This window comes from Sturnira hondurensis, unplaced genomic scaffold (genome assembly GCF_014824575.4).
Source record: "Sturnira hondurensis isolate 20B ecotype Veracruz unplaced genomic scaffold, ASM1482457v3 Scaffold0003801, whole genome shotgun sequence".
Classification (NCBI taxonomy): domain Eukaryota; kingdom Metazoa; phylum Chordata; class Mammalia; order Chiroptera; family Phyllostomidae; genus Sturnira; species Sturnira hondurensis.
Genome location: NW_028076432.1, coordinates 8,655,744 through 8,682,535, shown reverse-complemented (window position 1 = coordinate 8,682,535; position 26,792 = coordinate 8,655,744). Strand labels below are relative to the sequence as shown.

Here is a 26,792-nt window from a genome sequence, read left to right as displayed (position 1 = left end):
TCTGGGTGGTGAACTGTTGTTTTATAGTGGAAGCTTAGTCATAATATATGTGGACCAGAAGGAAGAGACAACATTTAATGCTGAAGTGATTACAGGGTTCTAAAGACCGAAGGATGACTCTAAGGAACAAATCATTTAAACATACGTCCATCACAGTGAGTTTGATTTGAAGGTATCTTCAAATTCCTATTAAGGGGATGGTTAAACCTCACTAAATCCAACAGACAGCCTCCATCTCTCTAACTATATGTAAATACATCTTCAGTCCATTTTGGAAGTGTAGGGACCAACACATTATTTAGAAAATAACGAATTTGGGTAGGAGTTAGCATAGTAATTTAGAGTCCAGACTTTCAAGTCAGGCAGACTTTAGTTTCAGTCCTGGGCTTAATCTCCAAACCCCCGTTTTCATCTTTAAAGTGGAAATAATATTAGTTATTAACTGATTAACTGCTTACAAAGATTAGGAACAATAATGTCAGTGAAGGGCTTAGCACTCTGTTGGGATAGGTAGCAAGTGGTCTGTGCATGAGCACAGCCATTAGCACTCTTGATGTTTCCTCTGAAACCTGTTTGCACCACGGTTGGTTAGTCTTGGACCATTTGAATTGCTGTTTTAATTATTTGGACATTCTACTAATAAAGCAAATTTTCCCCTATATCATGATTGAAGCCTAAAGTTTTCCAATATCCGGAGTATAGAACATTATAGCCCCATTTATAATACAATCCCAAACCAGCCAATACATGTAAAGTCATAGGGACATATCCAGCAAAAAAATGTCTACTTAATAAAAGCTAGCCATACCTATTATTGTTATTATTATCACTATTACTACTTCTCCAGGAATAATTGATTTTTTCTATTTAGAAATTCAATCTTAAATGGTTTTAAAAAATATGGATCTAATAATACATGTGGTTACAAACATCTGATATAAGGAGAGAAATCTAAATAAATAAAAATTATAATTTTGTGAATCACAGTATTTTTGATGCATAAAAGCAACATTTTTATCTAAAAAAGACAACATATGAGGATGACTTAGAATCATGTGTATAAACCCAGTATTGTGTTAATGTGATTCTCAGGCTCCTGATGTCATATATAGCCATGTTGCTGGCAGCCAGGGTGTCCCTAATTCCTCTGCTCAGCATGGGATCTCAGCTTTGTTGGCTTGTCAATTTCAACAGGTGTCACTGAGCTAAGAGGTGATTAGACCCAGGATGCTAGCTCCCATGTGGTGGCAGAACTCCACACCTGAGTTATTGTATGGTCAGCACCTTGAAGGCTCCCCTCTTTGTTCACACTTAGCAGGAACCTAGGCACCTTTCTGAAAGCCACTGAGCAGCAGAATAAGCTCACTATTTGCCTGACAAATGGGCCTGGTTGGAAGCAACCAGGGGACCATCTGTGAGAATCAAATGTAGTTATGATGGCTGGAATCACAGCCAGGAAAATCCAACCTGCTTAAAAATTCCAAGCAAAGGGCTGTATCACACCTTTGTTTCACTTAACAGTACATTGACATAATACATGCACAGAAGTGTAGATAAAGTGGTTTGGCTTCTGCTTATATCTGTGAACAAATGAAAGATCTCTGCCTACACATAATAAGGACTCTTGCATATATCCTGTGAGGTCCATCTCTGTTTCTGTAGTGTTTTCAGTACACCCCTGCCAATGCTCAGAGCACAGTCTGCTAGCGAACAGTGCTGATAATCAGAGAGACAAACTAAAGATGGTGAATTTTCTCTTTTCTTTCATGCTTCCTTTTTTAGCCACCTTTACTCACCATGTGCTTTTCAAAATAAGTCTTGCACAAAATGTTACATCAATAGCAAATATAGATGCAGTAGCTTGGTGGCTTCTCTACTGTCCCATTTGTTTGTTTTTTCAGCTCTGAATGCCATATGCACTGCTACTCAGAAAGACTAGGATCTGTCTGAGCTGATTTTCAAGAAGTTCTAAAATTTCCTAGTTTAAAAGGAACACAAAACTATGGCTTTTGATGACTACAGTGTGAACAGATGAAAGAATAAGGCAAATGTGTGTCACTCTTGAGAGCTACTCCCATTGGTAATGAGAGTTTATTTCCAAGAAGTTGTATTGTTCATTTTTTATGTCTCTAAGAACTCATTTGAGCCCCGGCTGGTGTGGTTCAGTGGATTGAACACTGGACTGTGAAACAAGGGGTCGCCGGTTCGATTTCCAGTCAGGGTACATGCTGGGTTGTGGGCTAGGTCCCCAGTAGAGGGTGCATGAGAGGCAACCATACATTGATGTTTCTCTCCCTCACTTTCTCCCTCCCTTCCCCCTTTCTAAAAATAAATAAATAAAATATTTTTTAAAAAGAGCTCATTTGAGATATATGAGCTCATAAATATATAAATATTATATATTTATAATATATCATAAATATATAAGTATTCCTAAAATGCAAATTAATATTCGATAACATTCATGGGCATTATATATGTGTCCTCAAATATATTACCTAAATTACCCTTTAACTCTAAAATCTCCATGAGATTCAATACTATTATAATCTTCATTTTCCAGATGAGTAAATTGATTCTCAGAGAAATTAAGATACTCTCCCAATATCATACAAATGATAAGTAGCTTGGTCAACCTCGGTTACATAGGTTAAGAAAAGAAGTCTAAAACCATGACTTGTCTAAATCATGGTCTCAGCCATCAGTAGTGGGAGTTGAAGGGTCATCAAGGAACATGTATAAAGAACTCATGGACAAAGACAATGGAAGGATTAGATTAAATGTGGGAGGAGGGGGTGGGTAGGGCAGGAAGATGAATGGGGGAAAATGGAGACAACTATAATTGCACATCAAAAAAGGAAAAAAAAATACAAGCAATAACACTGGGAGGAAAAACAACAAAACACTTGATGCTTTTACTAGTATTTTGGAAAATTTCAAAGGTGAACCAATGGGAGTAATGAAGGTAATTCTTGATTTGAAAAAGCAGCTTAGTGTAGTGGAGAGGATGGCTAGCACAATGGTTAAGAACATTCCAACAGGAAAGACAAATACTAAAATAAGTTGCACAGTTACTTGTTCTCTTTATAAGTGCTACAAGAAAAGCACACAGAACCTATTAAAAGAAAACTTCTTTTATCTTCCTTATTTCTGCAGGAAAGGATTCTAAAAAAGAATCGACACCTAAGCAATTAGTTAGACTTTGCACAAGAAAGGAGGTGTGGGGTGAATCTTTAAGGCATCTCATTTTCTAGGAATGAAGAAAACCAGGGTGACTAGAACATGGAGAGGAAGAAGGAGATATAGCCTAGGAAGAGGTGATGAGGGCCACTGATGCAGACTCCAGCTTGTGGGGTCTGCTACATTCTGGATGAGGCACGAGAAATTCATGGGGACTACCAAGTGTGGAGGAAAAGGGACAACATGGCTTTTCTCTCAAGGGGAGAAAAAGCCACGGCCCTTGCCGTGACTGACCTTTATTGGGTTTCTGGGCATATTAAATGATGGTCCTCATTTACTATGAACAGGTTCGCTTTAGGTGATTACCTTTTACAGAAAACAAAGGAGCTGATGCTGCTAATCACATCACAAAAGAAGGATATTTACAAATGCAAAGGGAAAAGTTGTTGAATTGGTTATACTGCATACTGGGAAGATTTAGCATGGATTTTAGGAAGTTACAGTAAGCACTTTCTGTCTCAATTCAGGGTGAGGGAGTTTTAGCAAAAGCAAGTCTCATAGCAGTCTAGGTGCAATGCAGGCCTGATTACCCATGGGAGAACCTATCCATGGGTGTGGGTCCTGTGCATCTCTGACTGAGAGCTGGGTCCATGCCATGCAGAATGGTCTCCTATAGGCCATGACCGGGGTGGGTGCCCTGCCAAAGATGGAGAGGATGGTTGGAAGAGACATCGTGGAGTTGGCATTAATGGACCTTAGTAACAGTGTCAATGTGTGAAGTGAAAAATGTTCATCTGAAGCAGATGTGTTATGGCTTTGCTTTTTGATGACTAAGAAACCAAATAAGGGATTTTTTTTTTAGCTGTGATATAGAAGCTAGGAGGAGGAGCAATTTCAAGGGTGATAAACCTCTTTCAGAGCTCTATGTGTGGGTGGGCATGCATGTAGGTGTGTGAGGATATTAATTTCTTTAATTCTGAAATTAGAAAACTGAAGTCATTTCTTCTTTCTCCTGAAAGAGCACAGAACAAAATCCTGTTATTGAAATCAACAGATAATAGAGGGCGGGTGGCGCGGGTTTCTAAATAGCAGGAAAATTGAATGTCTATCAAAACTCAAAATAGTGTTCTCTTTTCTCCTTACCCTCTATTGCATAGTGATCCTTTATACCCAGCACAGCCTGATAAATTTAAGAGGGCAGTTTGCATGTTTTCTTTAGAGCAAGTACCACCATGGCTAGATTCAGTAAGACGAGAAATTGAAGGGATCTCAACTGCCTGCTGCTCCTAAAGAGCTGTGAAAGGCTAAATTATCCTTCCCAGGTTCCTATTTACAGCTCCAGCAGCTTAGCTAGACACTTCTTCATGTATTCAGGGGGCATTTGAAAGCAGTGGATAAAACATGGGCTTTAGACACAACTTTTCTCTCTGAAGACCATGTGCACCACTTTCTGACTAGTTGTGGTTACTTAAGCAAATTATTCTCTGAGCATCATATTCTTCATCTATAGAAAATTTTGAAGATAATCAAATTCATTAAATTATGTGAGTTATTTGTATACACAGTAAAGCCTTTGTCTAGAAAAAATAAACACTAGATAAATGGTTACACATTTTATTTAACCTGGGAGATCAGCAGGTCATGATCTTGCTTAATAGAGAGCAATAAACTTCTTATATAAAATATATTGGAACTGCATGAAACCTAAGTGAAAATATCCTAGGTGATAAATAATTTAAAACAAATGTTTCCCTCATTCTAACAGAGAAACATTTTTATTTGAAAATACCCAGATCAACTAAGAACAGGAACTTGCATTGATTATATAAGTTCTCTGGGCTGTGTCTTCTTTTCCTTTTTAAAATTTTTTTGTTTTGTTTGAATCTTCTTTTAAAATATATTTTATTTACTATGCTATTACAGTTGTTCCATTTTTATTCTCCCCTTTTTTCCTCTCCACCCTGCAGCCCTCTACCAATGGCATTATCCCCCTTAGTTCATGTCCATGGGTCATACATATAAGTTCTTTGGCTTCTACATTTCCTATATTATTCTTAACCTCTCCCTGTATGTTTTGTAGACAATTTGTCAAAAGAAAACTTGCAGGCAAGAAGAGGCTAGAAAGAAGTATTCAAAGTCATGAAAGGCAAAGACCTACACCCAAGATCACTCTATCCAGCAAAGCTATCATTTAAAATGAGAGGGCAAATAAGGTGCTTCCCAGATAAGGTCAAGTTAAAGGAGTTCATCATCACCAAGCCATTATTAAACGAAACATAAAAGGGATTTATCTAAGAAAAAGAAGATTAAAAACATGAACAGTGAAATGACAAGAAACTCAAAATTATCAAAAACAAAACCAAAAAATAAAGAGAAAATCAAAGTAAGCAAACAACTATAACAGGAACAGAATCACAGAAATGGAGATCGCATGGAGGGTTATCAGTGGGGAGGGGGAAGGTGGAGAATAGAGGAAAAGGTACAGGGAATAAGAAGGATAATTGTCTTATGGGAACTCCTTTGTAGGTAAGTGTCTTCTTTTCTCTTGCTGCTTCTAATGTTCTCTCCTTATCTTTAATCTTAGGTAATGTAATTATGATGTGCTTTGGTCTGTGCTTCCTTGGCTCCAACTTCTTTGGGACTCTCTGGGTTTCCTGGACTTCGTAGAAGTCTAGTTCCTTTGCCAGATTGGGGAAGTTCTCCTTTATTATTTGTTCAAATAAGTTTTCAATTTCTTGCTCATACTCTTCTGTTTCTGGCACCCCTATGATTCAGATGTTATAACATTTAAAGTTGTCCTCGAAGTTCCTACACCTCTCCTCATTTTTTTGAATTCTTGTTTCTTCATTCTTTTCTGGTTGAATGTTTATTTCTTCCTTCTTTTCCAAATTGTTGATCTGAGTCCCAGTTTCCTTCCCTTTACTGTTGGTTCCATTTATATTTTTCTTTATTCACTTTGTATAACCTTCCCCTTTTCCTCTGTTTCATGACCATACTCAACCATTTCTGTGAGCATCCTAATTACAGTGTTTCAAACTCTGCCTCTGATAAGTTGGCTATCTCCTCACACTTTGTTCTTTTTCTGGAATTTTGATCTGTTCTTTCATTTGGGCCATATTTTTTTGTATTTGCATACCTGTTACATTTTAAGGGACAGAGCCACAGGTATTCACCAGGATGGAACAAACCTAGTAGCTGGGTTGTGGTGATGTATGTGTGGGAGGAGTCAGGGTAGGAACAGGGCTGCTTGCTCAGCTCTCTGCCATTTTTTAGTCACTTCCCCACTACCCACAAGCTGGTTCCAAGTTGGATGGGTTTGTATACATTCTAGAACCCTGTGGGTCTCTCTAAGGAACTGTCCTATGAGGCTGGGAGTTTCTCCCACTGCCACAACCCCCACAGGTTTTTACAACCTAAGGTTTTTGAGGCTTTATTTCCCCATACTGGAACCCTGGGTTGCATGCTCTGTCTTGGGCCCCCATTGTTCCTCCTGGTTTATCTACACATAAATGTGGGACCTCCAGGTCTGCAAGCCTCCTTGCCTACCCTGTCTGCTAACTGCTTTGCTGTGTGTCCTCTCCACTGCAGCTTTCCATCTCTGCCCCTTCTACCCGTCTGAATGGATGTTTCTTCTTTAACTTCTTGGTTGTCAGACTTCCATACAGTTCAATTTTCTGGCAGTTTTGGTTTATTCATTTTTTAAAAAATTTGTTGTTGTCCTTCTTTTGGCTGTGCAAGAAGCAAAGTGAATTTACCTATGCCTCCATCTTGGCTGGAAGTCTCTGTCTTTTACACAAAAGCAAATTAGACTAGACCAGTATTGTCCAGTAGAAGTATACTGTGGGAGAAATATAATGGGAGCCACATGTATAATTTTAAATTTCCACATGGCAAAATTATAAAAATAAAAAGGAGCAGGTGAATTTTTAGTATTATATTTATTTAGTTTAGTAGACCTAAAATATTACCAATTGAACGTGTAACCAATATAAAAAGTGTTATGCTTTCTAGTTTTTGTAATTGAGGCTTTAAAATCACGTGTGTGTTTTAGTTTTAGTGTGTCTTCATTCAGAGCAGCCATATATCAAGTGGCTACCATACTGGAGAGCCTGGGGCTAGATAATTTCTAAAAATCTTTCCATGCCTAACATTCTATGGTATTAACTACATTTAAGCCATTTGCTTTTCTATTTTTATTGAATGTTATTTTTTATGAGTACATGGGTTTAGCAATAGTGAGAGATGAATGTCTGATATAGCTAAGTTAAAAATGAGAAAAAGACATTTACATTGCTTAACAATTGCTAAGTGGAAATAAGGTCATATCTATCCAGGAATCCATTCTGAGGCTAAGTGACAAATGTCTTTCTGTTATTCTTTTTGAAACTGAGTACATTATCAAATGATTATATTTAAATTAACAGTGCCAAATTCTACCAATACATATGTTGTTGGTAATTTAAATTATTAGATGCCACAGAATTATAAACTTTATTATTTCTGTTAAGTATATATTTATTTGCTAGAATCATATTCTTATTACTCTTTCATATGATAAACTTCTGTTCAGTTTTAGTGACACATACTATCCATCACAAAGTAATAAACAAATATATAAATAACCAATCCAACACTATTTCTGGTTCCTGTGAGGTTAAAATGGAAACCATTTGGACATTTCATCAAGTAATTATGATCATGGAAGTTTTTCAGTTTCTTTCTCTATGAATAGACTTTTTTTAGAAGTTTAAGACTTACAGAAAATTTGAAGAAATAGTAAAAAAGTTCCCTATTACCCTCAAAGACATACATAAATGGTTTCCCCAATTATTAACATCTTTAATAATGTATTAATTGTATATTAATATGGTACATTTGTTAAAATTAATGAAAAATATTGTACATCATCATTAAATAAAGTTAGTAGTTTATTAATATTGCTTTAGTTTTTACCTAATGTTCTTTTTCTATTCTGGGATTCCATCCAGGGTACCATATCACATTTAGTCATCGTGTCTTGCTAGCTCCTTATGACTGTGATTATTTCTCATGCCTTCCTTGATTTTGATGACCTTGAGAGTTTCCATGGTCAGATATTTCACAGAACATTCCCCAATTGAGATTCATCTGATTTTTTTCTCGTGGTTAAATTAAGATAATAGATTTCTGAATGCTAGATCAGAGGTCAAGTGACATTTTAATTACATTATATCAAGGGTGCATACTATCGACAAGATTTATAACTGTTAATATTGACCGTGATCACCTACTGAAGGAGGGTTTCTCAGGTTTCCCCAATGTGAAGTTACTCTCCCCTCCTTGTTTCCATATTTTACTCTTTGAAACAATGTCACTATATGTACTCACTACAAGAGTATATAGTTTTGCTCTCTCCTCTTTAGGATAGACAATTGCTTACATAGTTCACTCTTCTCCAGTGAAAATTTGCCTATTTGTCCCATTTATTAATTTATTGAATTATTCACTTATATCAGTATAACTTTTAAATATTTATTTTATACTCTAGATTATAATCCAATAATACTTTACTTTGTTGCTCAAAGTGTCCAGCTTTGCCCACTGGAAGTTTTTTAAGTTTGTTCTTATGTTCCTTTGACATACCCCATTAATGTGTTTTATTGTTTTGTGAGAGGTTCCTTACTTTCTGGTACTATAAGATACTTCAGACACATCTTATATATTTCTCGTACCTAGAATCAACCATGTCTCCAAGCTTCCCTGGTTACTGTTATTGGAGAATGGTTATAGAAACCAAGATCTGAATACTGGTTGTGCTCATTACTATCGGGCCCTCTCAGCTGACAGAGCAAAGAAATATATGCTTTATATATTTGGGTGCTTTATCCTAAAAATGATTTAGATTGCTTACAGATCTAAAAATCAAACCAAACAACAAGACAATAATGGTAGGAGACTTCAATATTCCACTTCCAATAATGGATAGGACATCCAGACAGAAAATCAATACAGAAACAGAAGATTTAACATGAGGGACTAAAAGACCCAAATAGACACATACAGAACATTCCTCCAAACAGTGGTACAACTCACATTCTCAAGGGCATATGAAACATTCTTCAGGATAGATCACATGATGATTTCAGAATAAGTCTTAGTAAATTAATAAGATTAAAATTATTCCATATATTCTGATTATAATTGTATTGAATCTGCAGATCAGTTTGGTACAAGTTAACATCTCAACAATATTGACCCTTCCAAATCATGAACACAGAATATCTCTTCACTTATCTAGCTGTTACGTGATTTCTTTCATTATAATTTTATAGATTTCCATGTTCAGATGCTCTACATATTTTATTAAAATATTTCCCAAGCATTTCACTCTTTCTTATGCTAATTTAAATAGTATTTTAGTTTTATTTAAAACCCCAAGAGCTCATTGCAGAAAGAAAGAAAGATAGAAATAGCTAGTTAACTTTCATATATCCCCATGTATCTTGTGACCTAACTGTAACTGCTTATTAATTCCAGGACTTTTATTTTTCTGGTCAATCCTTTGGGATTTTTTACAAAAAGTAATCATTATTATCTGTGCATGATTAATAGAGTTCACATTTTATGACTAGATTTTCTTGAATTCATTATCATTTTTAAAATTTTGATATTGGCAACAGCAGCCATAATTCTCTTTCATTGTTAAATACTTACATGGTTTATATGTTTTTCTGTTTGCAACTAGTTTTGATGTAAAAACATGTAGAAAATGGTTTTTATAGCATGGTAATAGACATTCCTTGGCTATAACAACCAACTTGAAATTCTGACAAAATTATTTTCACCTTCAAACCAATTAATATATAAAGAAGATTCTGCCTCAAGAATATTAAATATTTTTAGATAAAAGTTTTTTTATTGTTGTTCAATTACAGTTGTCCCCATATTTCTCCCATTATTCCCCCCTGCCCTACCTACCCCCATTTTATTCTCTCTCTGGTTGTCTTTGTCCATGGGTCCTTTATACATGTTCCTTGACTTGACCCTTCCTGTTCTTTCCTCCGTTGTCTCCCTCCCTGCTCCTCTCTAGTCACTGTCACTTCGTTCTTCATTTCGATTTCTCTGGTTCTATTTTGCTCACTTGTTTGTGTTGTTGATTAGGTTCCACTTATAGGTAAAATCATATGGGATGGGATGGGAGAATATGAATTTTTCAGTATAGTTATCATTAACTATCATGGTTAGCATTTATTGAGTATTTGCTATATGCTCTTATTTAACCTGGATAACAATCCTGTGAGATGGATATTATGTTCTTGCCCTTTTACAGATAAGTAAATTTTGAGGCTTAAGAAGGTTAAATATTTTATCTAAGTTCAGGCACTATTAAGTGAAGGGGTCAAGATTTGAATAGAGGCCTTCTGATTCATCATATAATGGAGTATTTGATTAAGGGCCAGAGAAGCCAGTAAAATACCATGAAATTAAAATAAGATATCCTTTTTCAACATAGGAAGTATAACAGAATTATGCCATTGCCTCATTTGGGGAACTAAATGATAGAAGTTCTGTGTTGAAGTGTCTTAATGTGAAAATAAACATTGTATCATCATATGTAGTATGGAAACAGTACTGCCTACCAGCTGAGGATTCATAATTGTCAAGCAGTGTATAAAACTGGATCAATATAGTAGGGCTAAATTATACAGGACTTGGGAGAACAAATAGAGCTTAATCTTGATGAATTAGAAAACAAAATACCTTTAAAGATTATCAAGAAAGATGGTACACTATGTTGAAAGTCCTAGGTCCCTGAGACAAGATAAGATCCAGTATTAGAATCAGCAAGGAAAAGAGAGTTTGCTTATATATGACACCCAGAAATTTCATTTTGTAAAAATTTATTAAAAGTACCATGCTAGAAGCACACTGAATAAAGATAGATTAGATATCATCCTGGTTGTTAAGCAGTTTATTGCCCTAAAGTTAAGTAGGAAAATGTCAAATTAAAGGGAAAAAATGTGCCTTACAATGTTGAAGAAGCATGTTTCAGAGGAAGTGCAAAAGAAGATATAATTAACCCCCCCAAAATAGTGAGAATGACAATAATGAGAATAGCCACCCTCAAAGGGCTGGCCCCTGAATTGAGGTGTTTTTAGGACAAGGTAAAAAGGTAAAAGAGGAATAGAGGTAATCAGACAATTATCAAATTTACAGCAAAGGCTGGAACCATGGAGAACCTTAAGGGCCAACATTTAGTGTGTACTCACTATGTGGCAAGCACTCAGCAAGGGTTATTTCTTTTATTTCTCAAAAAAAACACCCTTAGAGATAAGTAGTCTTATTGTGTTCATTTTGCAAATGAAAGAATTGAGACACAGTGAGGGTAAATAATGTGATCAAGATGTGATCAAAGTCATAGAGGGAATAAACGGAGAGGACCAAACTTCTTTTAGCTAAGCTCTCTGATGCCCGAGCCTTACCATTGCATTGCACCACCTCCACGTAAAATGGAGGAAAGCTTAACAGAAATGCGAGAACCAAGGAAGCAGTCTAGAATAAGTATTCAAACAGGAGTGAATGTCACAGGTAGAGTTCAAATCAAAAGATCCACTAGGACACAGGAGAATTAATTTAGAAATCAGAAAATAAGGCAAGGTGGTTGATCAGAAGTCAACTAGGAAATAGAGTCAGGACGCTCTTTTCTATCCCAGGTGTAAATAATCAGAGAAGCTTCTCAGACAGTGTCCCTGTCCAGCTAACCCTGGCCACTGTAGTGATAATGCCTCATCTTACTATATTGGAGACATCCTAATGATGTTTCACAACAAAAATTTGATTTACCAACTTTTGAATATTGTGTATTAAATAATAGCAGCACAATTTACAATAGCCAATAGTTGGAAGCAACCTAGGTGCCCGTCAGTAAATGAATGGATCAAAAAACTATGGTACATATACACAATGGAATTCTATGCCACAGAAAGAAAGAAGGAGCTCCTACCTTTTGCAACAACATGGATGGAACTGGAAAGCATTATGCTGAGTGAAATAAGCCAAGTGTTGAAGGAAGAATACCATATGATCTCACCTTTAACAGGAAGCTAAACAACAAAACAAACAAGCAAGTAAAATATAACCAAAGACACTGAAATAGAGAACAGGCTGACAGTGACCAGAGGGGAGAGGGGAGAGAATTTCAGGGGAAATAAATTTAGCGGAAGCATTTAGAGGAACATATATAAAGGATACATGGACAACAACTGAGAAGGGTGGAAATGGGAGGGAGGGGGGAGCACAGGGGGTGGGATGGGATGGGAGTAATAGACAGAAAACTGTACTTGAAAAATAATTAAATAAAAAAATAAAGTAATAAAAAAGAAATTATTCTTAATAACTTATAAAGTATTGTTATGATATTGTAAAATATGTATTTTAAATATCAGTTAGAAATAAATATTAATGTGTTTACAAGTATAATACTTTGATTCCAAGGATTTACTTTAAGAGAGACAGACAGAGAGAGATAATTAGTTTAGGTGAAATAAGATAATTGACAAATATGTGGAAGAGTAATTAAACCAGTGATGGAGAAATGGGGGTTCATCAGATTATCCTGTCTTTTTTATATATGTTTGAAACTTTCTGTAGTAAAAAGTTGAAAAATGGTTTCAAAATAACTTAATATCAGATAGCAGGGATCTGCTCACCAGTTTCTAATTCAGCAAGGTTATTGGAAATGAGGTCTTATTTAATTTAGATTAATGCAAAACCCATTTTTGATCAAGACTAGAAAACAGATACAATTAATTCTGTGGTATTGAATATCTTCAAGGTCAAATTATACAGAATTTTTACATGTAAAACTGAAGACAAAAAGGAAAATTTTGAAAAATGTTATTTCCTTCAAATATTCTGTTTCTAGACCCAGTGGGAAACCAAAATAAAGGAAACATAGTCTTTCACATCACTAATTCAAGGAAATTTCTCTTCACACTTATCTCTCAAAATGAATTTGTTTATTCTTAACACTATTTCTAAGTTTTATTAGTCCTTTCCTTTGAACCATGGCTTGGAGGTATTAAGTACTTATCTACTTATAGCTTTCCATTTGGATCTCATTAGAGAAGAAGATCAATCGTCAGCTGCTTCTACATTTTGAAGTGTTTTCTTCATTTCTGTTGACTTCCCCCCAAACCAGGGCTCACTGTCACTGGCTTTTCCTCTAGACAGGACTCTGGATTGTTGAGTACCTGCAAAGAAGAAACATAGTTGAGAGAAATGTAATGTGATTATGAGATGAGAAAATGAGATAAATAAAGTGTATACATCTTTTAAAAAACAGAATCATATGGGAGATCATTTGGGAACCAAGTCAGTGGGCACCAGTTCTCATCTGTCCTACACAGGAAGTTAGGCTGGGGCCTAAATTGGCCATGATGGGTCTTGGGTCAGTTGGGTATTATTAAACCCTTATGGTTTAACTAGGAACCACTTCCTCTGGGCTTTGTAAGAATGCTTTCCTCTTGAATGCCTCAGGCAGCCTACTGCATGGATAGAAACTAACTAATAAAAAAGCCAGGCTTGAGGATGGCTCCTGGGGACTCCTATCCCAGAGCTTTCCTACAGCAGTCCTATGTCACTGGTATCACTATTGACATGTGCTATGGCATCAATACATCAATATGTGAGGTACCATCCTTGGTATTGGGGAGAATATAGAGAAATATCCAAGCTTGCCATTTCCTTGGAGATAATGGACTGGAACAGAAAGAACCTTAGAAATTAAAAATGCAGGATATTTTCTTTAATTGTCCATGCAACTTCTATTGTCAAACAGCCATTTGAGGAGGCAGTTTGGCAGTTTCTCATGAAACTAAACATGCTCTTACCATGTGATCAGGCAATTATGCTCCTATTTATCCAAAGCAGTTGAAAACTTAGGCCCACACAAAAACATGCACTTGGATGTTTATAGCAGTTTTATTCATGACTGGTAAAAATTACAAGCATTCAAGATGGTCTTCAGTGAGTGAATGAATAGGTAAATTGTGGATAGCCATACCAGATACTGAAATATTATTCAGCACTAAGAAGAAATGAAAATCACCCTGATTGTTGTAGCTCAGTGGGTTGGGCATTATCCTGCAAACTGAAAGGTCACTGGTTTGATTCCTGCTCAGGGCACTTGCCAGGGTTGCGGGCCAAGTTCCAGACTGGGGGACATGAGAGAAGCAACCAATCAGTGTTTCTCTTGCACATTGATGTTTCTCTCCCTCCTTTCCCCTCTCTCTAAAAATAATTTAATAGAATCATTAAATAAAATATGAAACCACAGAGCGACATGGAGGAGTGAACCTTAAATGCACGTAATTAAGTGAAAGGAGCCAACCTGTAAAAGCTATGTACCATGTAATTCTAACTACGTGACAATCTAGAAAAGGCAAAGTACTTAACCACTCTGTGATACATTCATTTTTTTATCTGTAAGGTCAAATAATAATTATGTTATCAGGTAATAATACAAGTAAGTTGTCTAGCACAGAGCAAAGCATTGTTAGTCAACGTGCACTAGTGAACTTACTTCTCAATTGGTCTAAAGATATATGATCATTCTGGAATAGGTAGAACTTCCATTGTCATAAAATCTAGAGGTTTTCAAATTCTTGTACTTTTTAAGTCTTTCCAAAATAATTATTTTTGAGGTTCTAGGAAATGCCTCTGATAGAATTGTTTTGGGTCAAGAATAAACTCCTGAGACTGAAGCCCACGACCAGCACCGTCACTGCTTCACCAAGTAGGCATAACTGATTCCTTCCCGGAAGCACAGCATGGTGTGGGGATTGAATGAGCAGGGGCTGTGAAAGGCATAGAGATGTGCACTTTTCCACCACAGGGGCTTAATAATTGTTACTTCCTTCCCAACACTTGCATTCCCTACTCCTCAGCTTCACCAGCAGAAGCTGTAAATGAAGGGGAAGATTTTGCAACTTTTAAGATCCCACCAGCCTATTGCTCAGTGATTGCCAAATAGCTACTTATAGCAAAGGTGACCTTGTCATAAATAATAGTTTGCTGCATATAATGCCTTGCACGTCTCCCTGTCTGTTTATAATCATTGCTGTTAAACCTCAGTATCATTTTTTCTTGCCCTGCCTTTTTTCCCTCTGACCCTTCATTAGCATTATTCACTTGGAGGTAGTTAATGTAAATCAAATTGCTCTCATTTGGCTTTCCACCAAGCTGTGGTGCAAATTTATTTGTCTAACTACAGTCCTGGATTTATAAATTCAGACCTAAGTAAATGGGAGGTGCATGTGTAACCACCCGTTGTAATCATGATACAAAAGAGAACTTGCTAGCATGTTTGTCAGATTTATATTCGTTTTACCAGTCTGCCAACAGCCACCTTGTTCACCGACCTCCAGTATCATTTCAATCTTTTCTTGAAACAGCTTTGAATTTTTTCATATTTGCCTAACTAGTCCATATAAGCTTCATTACCATTGGCAATTAACAGCAATTCCTTCCAGCATGTATAGCCAAATCAGTGTGTGTGGCTGATCATCTAGAACTAATTAGAAGTATCTGCTGCTTATGGGGCTACAATCTGCCACTTCTGGTTAGTGATTAATTGTGCAAAATTGTTGTTAGGTTTCCGATATGATGCAATGTGATTTAATTTGCCTCAAATCTCTTTCAGACAGGCTGTTTGATTCACTGCTAATTTGGATCCTGGCAAAATGGCTCAAGGCCTAACCTGAGGTTTTGTAATCATGTTCCTTTCACTGTCACTGAATCCTGTTTGACCACTCAGACTATGAGAGCCCACAAAATAAAAGGGATAATGTCCTCAAAAAGGTCACCACGGAGGGTCATTTTAGGAAAGGCCCAGGCTCTGCCACTCCCAATCAGCCTGAGCATATCCATCAGTGGAGAGGGGAGACTGTTTGTCGTGGGAGATAAAGTGTGATGTAGCAAGTATTTGAAAATCGAGATTGAGATAAAGATTCAACACATTCAAGTTATCAAAATATCATCTGCCCACCATTTTCCCTTCCCCCATAGAATCTTCTGCCATTAAAACAAACATACTTGTGAGACGTCTTATACACCCAGATTCTGTGCCAAATAGTGGCAGGTTGGACAATCATTGTTCTCAGAGCTTTGCACATTTGCTTACCTGCCAAATTCCAATGGGGAAGGTGAGAGGGTTCCTCACCATTTTTCCCGAAATTCTTGGGTCTGATGTCGCAGACCAAGCAGGTGCAAATATGGCATTTATATAAAGTATGGGTTTAAAGGGTGGCAATGGCATTGGAAAGAGAGCTTAGGAAACCTTGAAGAAATGTTTGCATAGAAAACTTTCCATTTTTGTATTTGTCTTTTCAAGACTTGAAAACAGGATATCAAGTGTGATGTCTGATATGGTATTTATTGCAACATTATTCACAATAGAAAAGATATGGAAACAACCCAAGTGCCTGTTAGCAGATGAATGGATAAAAAAGATACCTACACACACATGCACATGCATGAATATAATTCAGCCACAAGAAAAAAGAAAATCCTGCCATTTATGACAACATAGATAGACCTTAAGAGCATTAAGCTAAGTGAAGTAACTCAGACAGAGAAAGACAAATACTGTACAACCTCATTTATATTTAGAATCTAAAAAAACCCGAACTTGTACAAAAAGTAGAATGGTGGGTACTAGGGGCTAGAAAGTGGGGGAAATAGGGAGATGCCGGTGAAAGGGCACAAACTTTTAGTTAGAAGATGAATGAATATGTGCAGTATTGTGATTTTAATGAACAATGCTGTATTATATACTTCAAAGTTGCTAAGAAACTAGATCTTAAATGTTCTCAGCACAAAAATGAAATGATAATTACATGATTTGATGGCAGTGCTATCTAATGCTAGGGTGCTAATAATCACATTACAGTATATGAATGTATCAAACAGCAACTGTACACCTTAAATTTACACAACGTTATATATCAATTATATCTCAATTTTTTAAAAAATTAGGCAAAAAATAAAGGTTGATGATATATGTGATAGGCCTAGAGCCCCTCCAACCCTAGTAAATGTTCCTTTCGCATGGAGGAAAGCTGGCCAGCTTCCTCATCACCTTTCCTTGGTTTCATCTATTCTAATAGGGAGGAGGGGTTGTGTTTGTTTGTTTTATTTGTTTGTTTGTTCATTTGTTTTACGACAGAGCTCCCAAGTGTCTGTGGAGGCAGTTCTCAAAGTTCAGTGTGCATCAAAATTCCTGGTTGGACTTGTTAAAAATACATTCCTCAGGCCCTGGCTGGTGTAGCTCAGTGGATTGAGCACGGGCCTGTGAACCAGACAATCACGGTTCGATTCCCAGTCAGGGCACATGCCTGGGTTGCAGGCCAGTTCCCGGCAGGGGCCAGTTCCCAGCCGGGATGCACAAGAAGCAACCATACATTGATGTTTCTCTTCCTCTCTCCTTCCCTTCCCCTCTAAAGATAAATGAATAAAATATTTTTTAAAAAAAGAAAAAATACATTCCTCACACCCCCAGATTCCCAATTAGAAAGCCTAACATAAAAATAAGAATACACCGTTTCCACAGACCCCTGAGGAGATGCTAAGATAGGTGTTCCACAGGGGTCACACTTTGAAAGACTTTCTATATGACACTTCACCTGCTCCCAGGAGCCCTTCCACATAAAGGGAACTATAGGTACACGGTGAGTCACTAAGAGAGAGTAGTAGACACCTCATTTGAAAGTATGAACTTCCCCGTGATTAACTAGAAAATTGAAGAAGTTGGTATTATGGAAAGAGTATCGGGTGAGAAGTTAAGATCCTTGATTCCATATTTGGCTCTACTTCCTAGCTTTGTTTTCCCTGGCCATTAAATTTTCTAACTCCTTTGGTTTCCCATTCTAAGAAATAAAGATTTTAATATTACTTCTTCTATCTCGCCATATTCTTGTGAGAACCAAATGAGATAATAGTTAAAGGAGGGCTTATAAAGTATTATGCAAATGTAAATAATTGTCATTATACCTTGTCTAGAATTAGAAATGATCAGAGATTGAACTCCATGATTGCCTGGATCTTCCGCAGTTCTAATTCCTATTATTAGGGAAGGGGTTACACAAATGTCATTCAATGCCACACTTCACAGCTACTTAAGAGTCTATAAATATCTCTTGCACAGCCTAACTTTCCTTCTATTTCACCATAGCTGAACCTGTTAATCAGAGATGGTAGTGGGGATGATTTTGGTGATATTCTTTTACTGGGACAGTCATTTTCTTGCTGGACCACTTCACTTTTTTAAAATGTGTTTCCCTGTATAACAGATGTGTTCTTCTGTTAGTACTTGTCTCAATTTCTGTCTTAATTTTCCTCACAGCTGGATTTATTTTCATCACGAAATCTTCTCTTAACCCTCCCACCCAGACACACCATTAAAAGTTTGAGTCACTCTTCTCTCTCATGTATTTGCGGGTGTGTTATTGGAACACTGTCTCACCAGAGCTCAATTCTTCAAGGATGTAAGTCATGTCTTGATCATGGCCTATTCCCTGCATATATGCATGGCTCGTTGTTGGCACTTGATGAAGAGTGAACATATGGATGTAAAGAGTAAATGAATGAAAGAGCACCATCTATAGGTTCAAGTACATGTAGTTCTTGAGACATTTCCTGGGAGACAAGTATCAGTGGATGCTAAAATTGGTGTGTTAAAGCAATGAGACATAGGATATTTTCATATTTTAAAAGTGCAATGTACTTAGCTATTACAAAGAGAAAAAATAGTGAACTGTTTTTTCAGAGAGACCTGACAAAAATCTCTTAACCAAGTGATCAAAATGAACATCAGTAGTAATGAACCATATCAATACCATGTATCTCAATATGATTCTCTGAGAAAACTCAAAATAACATTTGTAGTATTCTAACCAAAAATGCATAATCTAAATTTAATCAGGAAGAAACAGACAATCCCAAATTGACCTATATTCTACAAAGTAACTGGACAGTATTCTTCAAAAGTGACAGTCTTCAAAAGCAAACATATATAAAGGATCCATGGACATGGACAATAGGGTGGGGATTCACTGAGGGAGCAGGGGGTGGGGTGGGGCAGGGAGAGCAATGGGGGGAAAATTGGAGCAACTGTAATTGAACAACAATAAAAAAAGGAGGACTGAAAATCTGTTCTAAATTAAAGGAAACTTGAGGTGACATGACAACGAAATACTGTATATGGTTCTGAATTGGATGTTGTCTGGAGAAAGAACTTTAGTGGGGAAATTGGCAAACTCTGAAAAAACTCAATAGACTAATTATCCATTTAGAAGTGGGGTCAATTTCCTGGCCTTGAAAATGCACTTGGTTATTTAATGTTAGCATTTGGAGTATCTGGGTGAAGGCTACCTGAGAATTATGTGTACTGTCAGTGATACTTTTGTAAGTCTGAACTTACTACCTATCATATGTCAAGAAGGGGACTAGTTCTACTTTTATTATGGCTATATAAATCAAATGTGGGGGCTTACACTCTAGTAGCTTTAGTCTAGTAAAGGATATAAAATGACAGTAAAAAAGCTCTAAATGTTATGAAAAGAGATATTTAACTTTAATTCATATGTATATGTTAGAAATAGAAATATCCAGTATAATGGGAATATAAAAAAAGACACCATGAATAAGGCAGCACTTCAGTTGCTCCTTAAATGACATCTAGAATCAAAATGTGTAATGATAGGAGAAAAGGAAGTCCAGGTGTAAGAATGGCGTTTTTTTCCACCAGGAGCCCAGAGCAAATAATTGCAGTTAGAGTCTCCTGGAACATGGGGATTTGTAAGAGGTGAGTGGGATGTGGGTATTGAGCCTTTATTGAAGAGGTTCTTGAGTGTGATGACAAAAATGCCATAGTTTCATTCAGTAGTCATTAAGGAGCCATGGATAAATTTTGGACAAGATAATGTCAAGATTCGTAAGAAAGATATAAAAGGACTGGGTTAGATGGAGTAAAATGTGGATTATGACATGAACTGTTGGCTACTTCATGTTATTTAAACACTCAGCATTCAAAAAAAGGAAAAGTGGTCTGCAGGTACGAACATTACTCTCTACTGTGAAAGAGTAATTCATGTATAAATTGTTCAATCAATAAAGAATTGTGAATTCAGAGACCTTCACATTCACAGAGGCAGATGGTAGGATTGAAAAGAGTTCTCTTATGAGCAGCTATATGACTAAATACATTTCCCACCCAGCTGTTCCAAACAATAGATAGGGAAGTTTTAAATAAAGGTTTGGAAGTGGATGGACGTTTTACTGTAATGCAAATTTGGAGAAGTCATTGTGTCAAGTGCCATTTAGGAGCCTGAAGACACATTTCCCTGAGGTTCTGACCATTGATTTCTCCATAACATCTCTTAAATATCTACTGATTGCAGGAGTATTGAAATGTAATACTTAGGTGACCAGTTCTACAATATGTAATTAATCTTTTCATATTCTATTTTTGTCACAATCTTTTTATATTCTATTCTGTCAGACTTTTCTAATTATGCAAAAGTACAGATCATTAAACTATAAAAACATATAAATATGCATTTAAACAGTTTAAAAAGCCCTAGGATTTTAAATAGCAGCAGTAGTTTACAATGATTTGCTTCAAAATTATTCTGAATAACTGAATTTTTAAAAATTTATTTTTACCAGATAAAACTTCCCAGTTTTTTACATTCTAGTTTGTGCATTTTCATATATATATGTCTGAAAAATATTGTAACTATGATTTTCACTATTTTTATCACTGTAACATTTTTGACATTGACAACAAAATCTGTTTCTGGACATAAAAACATCACTTTATGAGCATTCACTGTTCTCTCTGAAGACATGAAATACTTTCACAACTTGAACTTCGGGTTTACATCCAGCCACAACATCCAAGATTCAAATTTTCTCTATTCCTCTAGAGGCCTTCTTTTTTTGAAATTTTAGGTCCCATAATCAATTTATTAAGACTGCTTAATGGTCCAAAAGTTAGTTTGATCTATCCAGTGCATTTCTATCTTAGATATAGAGACTGACTTGGGGAAAACTGTACAGATACATGCAAAAAATGAAACTAGACCGCCTTCTTACATGATATACAAGAATAAACTCAAAATGGACTAAAAACTTAATTGCAAGGCCTGAGACTATCAAACTCCTAAAAGAAAAGATAGGCATTAAACTCTCTGACATTACTTTTAGTATGTAGGTATAGATATAGATGTAGTTATAAATACAGATGTCCTCAACCAAGAGAAACAAAAGAAAAAATCAACAATTGAGACTATGTCAAACTAAAAAGCTTTTGCACAGCAAAGGAAACCATTAACAAAATGAAAAGACAAGATACCAATTAGGAGAAAATATTTTCTGATCATATATCTGATAATGGGTTAATACCCAAAATATATGAAGAATTTGTATAACTTAATACACACAAAGCAAACAAACTATCCAATTAAAAAGGGACAGAGAAACTGAATAGACATTTCTCCAAAGAGGACATTCAGATGGCCAATAGACATGTAAAAAGATACTCAACATCATTAATGCTCAGGGAAACACAAATTAAAACCACAATGAGTTATCTCCTCACACCTGTCAGCATGGCTACCATCAATAAGTCAACAAACAACAAGTGCTGGTGAGGATGTGGAGGGCAAAAAAAACCTTGTGCACTGTCAGTGGGATTGCAAGTTGGTGTGGCCACTGTGGAAAGCAGTATGGAGGTTCCTCAAAAAATTAAAAATAGAACTACCTTATGACTTAGCAATTCCACGTCTGGGTATTTACCCAAAGAAATGCAAAAATACTAATTCAAAAATATATATGCACCCCTGTGCTCATCAAAGCATTATTTACAAGAGCCAAGATATGAAAGCAACCCAGGTGACTATTAACAGGCAGTTGGATAAAGGAGGGGTGGTAGATATATGCCATGAAATATTATTCAACCATAAAGAAGATAAAATTTTACCATTTGCAACAACATGGATGGACCTAGAGGGTGTTAAGCTAAGTAAAATAAATAAAAGTGAAATAAATCAGAGAAAGACAAATGCCAGGTGGTTTCACTTATATGTAGAATCTAAAGAACAAAATAAACAAAACAAACAGAATCATAGATACAGAGACCATTTTGCAGATGCCAAAGGAGAAGGGGGTTGGTGGACTGGGTGAAAAAGATAAAGGGATTAAGAATTATAGGTTAGTAGTTTAAAAAATAGTCATGGAGAACAACTAAGGGGGGTGGAAATCGGAGGGAGGTGGGGAGCATGGGGAGGGGTGGGCTGGGCTGGGAATGGGGGATGGAAAACTGTACTTGAACAATAATTAAATTTAAAAAATTAAAAAAGAATAGTCATGGCACCCTGGCTAGTGTAGCTCAGTGGATTGAGTGCAGGCCTGTGAATCAACCGTGGTTCAATTCCCAGTCAGGGCACGTGCCTGGGTTGCAGGCCAGTTCCCAGCAGGGGATGCACAAGAGGCAACAATACATTGGTATTTCTCTCCCTCTCTTCTTCCCTTCCCCTCTAAAGATAAATAAATAAAATTTAAAAAAAATTAAAAAAATGGTTATGGGGATGTAAAGTACAGCATAAAGAATGCAGTCAATAATAGTGTAATAACTATGCGTGGTGCCAGGTGGGTACTAGAGTTATTGGGGGTCCACTGTGTAAACTATATAAATGTCTAACCACTGTGCTATACACTGAAACTAATATAAGGTAATATTGTAATTGAAATAAAAGACTTCAGAGACTAAGTGACAAGAATGCACAGCTGTAACATGGGAGCATTGGAACAGGGCTGGAGACTTTCCAGTACTCTTGTTAAATTGTGACACATCATTCTCAGTATGTTGATGACAAATAATGTTGCATCCCCATTGAAATGGCTACTGATACCATGAAAGCAGCACTCTAATATTGTCATGGTGCTTTACGTTGCTTAACAACAGAGAATCAGCAAAGTATAGTTTCCCTACTCATTCTTGTCCTGCAGAGAAACATGCCAAAGTGGGCTAGCTGTGGGCACTATGAAAAAATGTTAGCACAGCAACACCCTGACCTCTTCCCACTCATATACTTGTCAGATAGTTGTAAAGGAAAACACTATGTGTAATAACAGAGGTTTCTTGGTCGAGGGAGTAGACTTGGTAGAAAGGGGTCCTCCAGCATTCAGTTGCTGGAATCAGCCTGTTCTGTCTTCAGCTGACTCAGTCTTGTTCACCAAGCTTTTTGCAAAGGGGTACTAAGGAAGAAATAGAGAGAAAGTAAGCTTCCAGAGCCATGGGAATTTATATTTCCCTACCTGTTTAAGGTTGGATAGATGTGGAATTGGTTTGTGTGTAAAAATACAAAGATATGGGAAGAGTTGCTGTATTAAATCCAAACACAAAGTAAATTTCATATTACTACTGGGGGTGGGTGAATTTCAGAAAAGTTCTTTTTAATTAATGTTTTGTTTTTCTGTATAATTGAGATTGGCCTCATTTTTTATAGAATATTAGAACTAGAAAGATCTTTAGACATCATTATGGTCAGTTTCTTTCACTGAGGCTAAAAGAGATGAACACATTTTTCTAAGGATATAAATAGGGTAACCACAGTTAATTGTCTAAATCAGTACACCTTTGAGAGTATTCAAAAGTGTTATTATTCTGGGAGAATAGGCATAAAAGGAAATATCACAGAAAAACTAGGTCATATGGTTATTCCAGACATAAAAATTAACAATTAATAATTGTGTCTTTTGAATTTGGTAATCAAACAATTTTGCAAGTTTACCTCCTTCATGACTGTGAGGGGGGCTGAGGCTGGATGTGCATACTGGGTGTCAGTAGTGTGGGGAACAGTGTTACCCCAGTCCCTGTTGCCTGCACAGCCTGACATTTTGATATTACGACTTTGCAGAGTAAGGTGAAGAGGCAATAAGTTGTTTTTCAGTTATAACCTGGTAGAAAGGTGGAAGCACACACAGACTGGTGTCTATGCAAATGTGAACATGTAGTTCAATGTCCTTATGTACAGCTGGGTGTCTACATGCCCAGACATGGGGGGCAGCAGGCACATTTCTGAGTCCATGTACCTGTTAGAGGGAAAGAGGTCTCCATCTACTTCCAGATTCTCCATGGCTCAGAGTCTGGGGGAGGAAGCTCATCCCTGGGCAGGCTGTCATCGCAGACTGCTGTGTGGAGGTAAAGCTAGCAGAGATGAATAAAGACAGGTAAGAGGTGACATGGAGCAAAACAAAAGTTTTACTGTGACACCAGACAACAAAGTAGTGGGCACAGAAAATGTTTATCCTGAGAACTCATTCTATTTCATTTTCCAGCAAAATAGAATACTGGCCAAACTACATTTTTAGGCTAAGTTTTGTGACCACAGAGTGTCTGGGAAGCTGAGATATTTCACTTCACTGTTAAAGTAACAGTTATCTTTGGACAAATGAAGGAAAAACCCATGAGACAGGGGTGAGAATGTGGTGAATATCAATGTTAAAAAACAAAACTAAATTTAATGTATTTCTCAGAGTTATATAATGAGATGATTTCATTTAGAGTGAATAACCTAAGTATTATAAAAGCAGTGATAGCTTAAAATAGGTTTATTTTGAATGTGCACATCAAATGTAGAATCTCAAGTAAGATGAGACTAGTTTATTAGCGGTTTATACAACTCATTTATTTTAATGTATTATCTAAATAAATATTAATTTAATAAACCTAGAATTCATCTATGATGTCTCTCCTTGATTACCCAACATAGCCATTTCTGGATACCAAACTATTGATTTCAACACTGGAATTTATTCCCAATTCTCCATACATATCATCAATAACAGACTCTCTAAAAGTGTAAAATTGAGAGCCTTTATTTAGCACCTTCTGTACCAGGCCTTGTATTATGTAGAAAAATAATATACAAAACTTAACTTTCTAACATCTATGACACACACAAAATTATCCAAATATTCTCAAATTAAAATAGGCTCAATATGTTGACAGCATACAACTCCTGCTTCCTTTTATTTCACAAAGAAAATTGGAAAATGGAATACAATTTGGGTCAATTTATTTTGTAACATAGTGTTCCTTGAATGTCAGTCAAAATTATTTCACACAGCAAAAATAATTTTTCATGTCTAGGTACTACCTATATTATTAGTTGCTTAATTGTTTCTGAATAAAGTCACTTCTGTAACAAAATAAGTATTTTAGAAGGCAAATTAGCTTTAAATCTATAAATGGAAGAAGAGAGAATTTTAACAAATATCAATTAACTATAAAACACATGACTATTGAAATAAAAATATGCATCAGTAAGTCCCTAAAATCATCTTGCACATTCCTGAGGTCCTCACAGCATTCATTCTTTGGTAAACACGGCTCACCCACCATCTTAGAAATGACGAGCATGGAAACACAGCTGACCAGAACATGCAGGTGGCATACTGGAGGTGATGTGAGCAAGGTGCGTGTGGCCCTGCCCTGACAAAATGCTTAAGGTCCAGTTGAGGTGTTGGGAAAAAAAAGCAGACATTAATAAGTGGTTTGTGTAGTTCAAAAGAAAGCCAAGAGGGTGCCACAGGAGCAAACAACCAGCAAACTTAGTCTATTTGGAGAGTCCGAGAAAAGCTTAATAATGTATGCAAAACTTATCCAAGTGCTCAGAATGTAGGAGAGAAAAGAAAGAATGCACAAGAAACTTCAGAGGTAGAATGGGACTGGTCACGGGCACTCTTTTCTCCCACATTTGCTACTGTATTTTGTTCTTGTGGAAATCAGTTGCCATCTCTAAAGCTTATTATATAATTCCCTTAAGCTCCCACAGAACCACAGTTACAAGAATAAAATTGACTCAGGTTCCTGAGAAGTTTCTCTGCCATTATGTAACAGACAAAAGAGAGAACATCTACAGTCCTATGGGCTCAGCTCCCAGAAATCTTAATATCTAATCACTAAAGCTTTGATATTTCCAGCTTTTCGATTTTGTCTTGTTAGTGTGTCTAAAGCTACCATGGCATAACCGGCAGCATTGCTCATTTTCTCTGAAGAGAAAACCCACAGTCAGAAAGTTGCCAGGCTCTGAAGGTATGTCACATCAAGACAGTTCTTAACTCCCCAAACGATTAAATGATGGAGGATTCAAATTCAGGAAGTCTGGGTGCCACTCCTCAAAATGCATAGTCTGAGGAAAGTATCTGTTTTCACTGAATCTCAGCATATATATTCTGTCCAGAAGGTTTCCAGTCCTGCAATATGAAAAATAGAGACATTTATTGAATAAGATACAAGATATAAGAAACATTGTACCTAGAACAATGGCACCTCAGTCGCTTTCAAAGTGGGCATCTTGGGACCTCACATGCTTCTTCCAGTGTCTCTTCCACTGCTCAAAACACTGCAAAATCCTTTGTTGGAATCACCATCAGCTGCTCTGTCATATTTTCCTGAATCTCATTGATGGTCTGAAACATCTTCTCTTTCAAAGGATTTCAAAGGATCATTAAAAGATTTTAGTTTGGGGAAAATCCAGAAGTCACAGGGTGCCAAATCTGGTCTG

The 26,792-nt window shown here is 36.5% G+C and overlaps 1 protein-coding gene across 1 annotated transcript in view; it reads left to right on the top strand.

Moving 5' to 3' along the window:
* Window positions 1-26,792, top strand: part of GRM5 (glutamate metabotropic receptor 5) — a 463,609-nt gene that overhangs the window by 234,119 nt on the left and 202,698 nt on the right. The window lies entirely within an intron of this gene.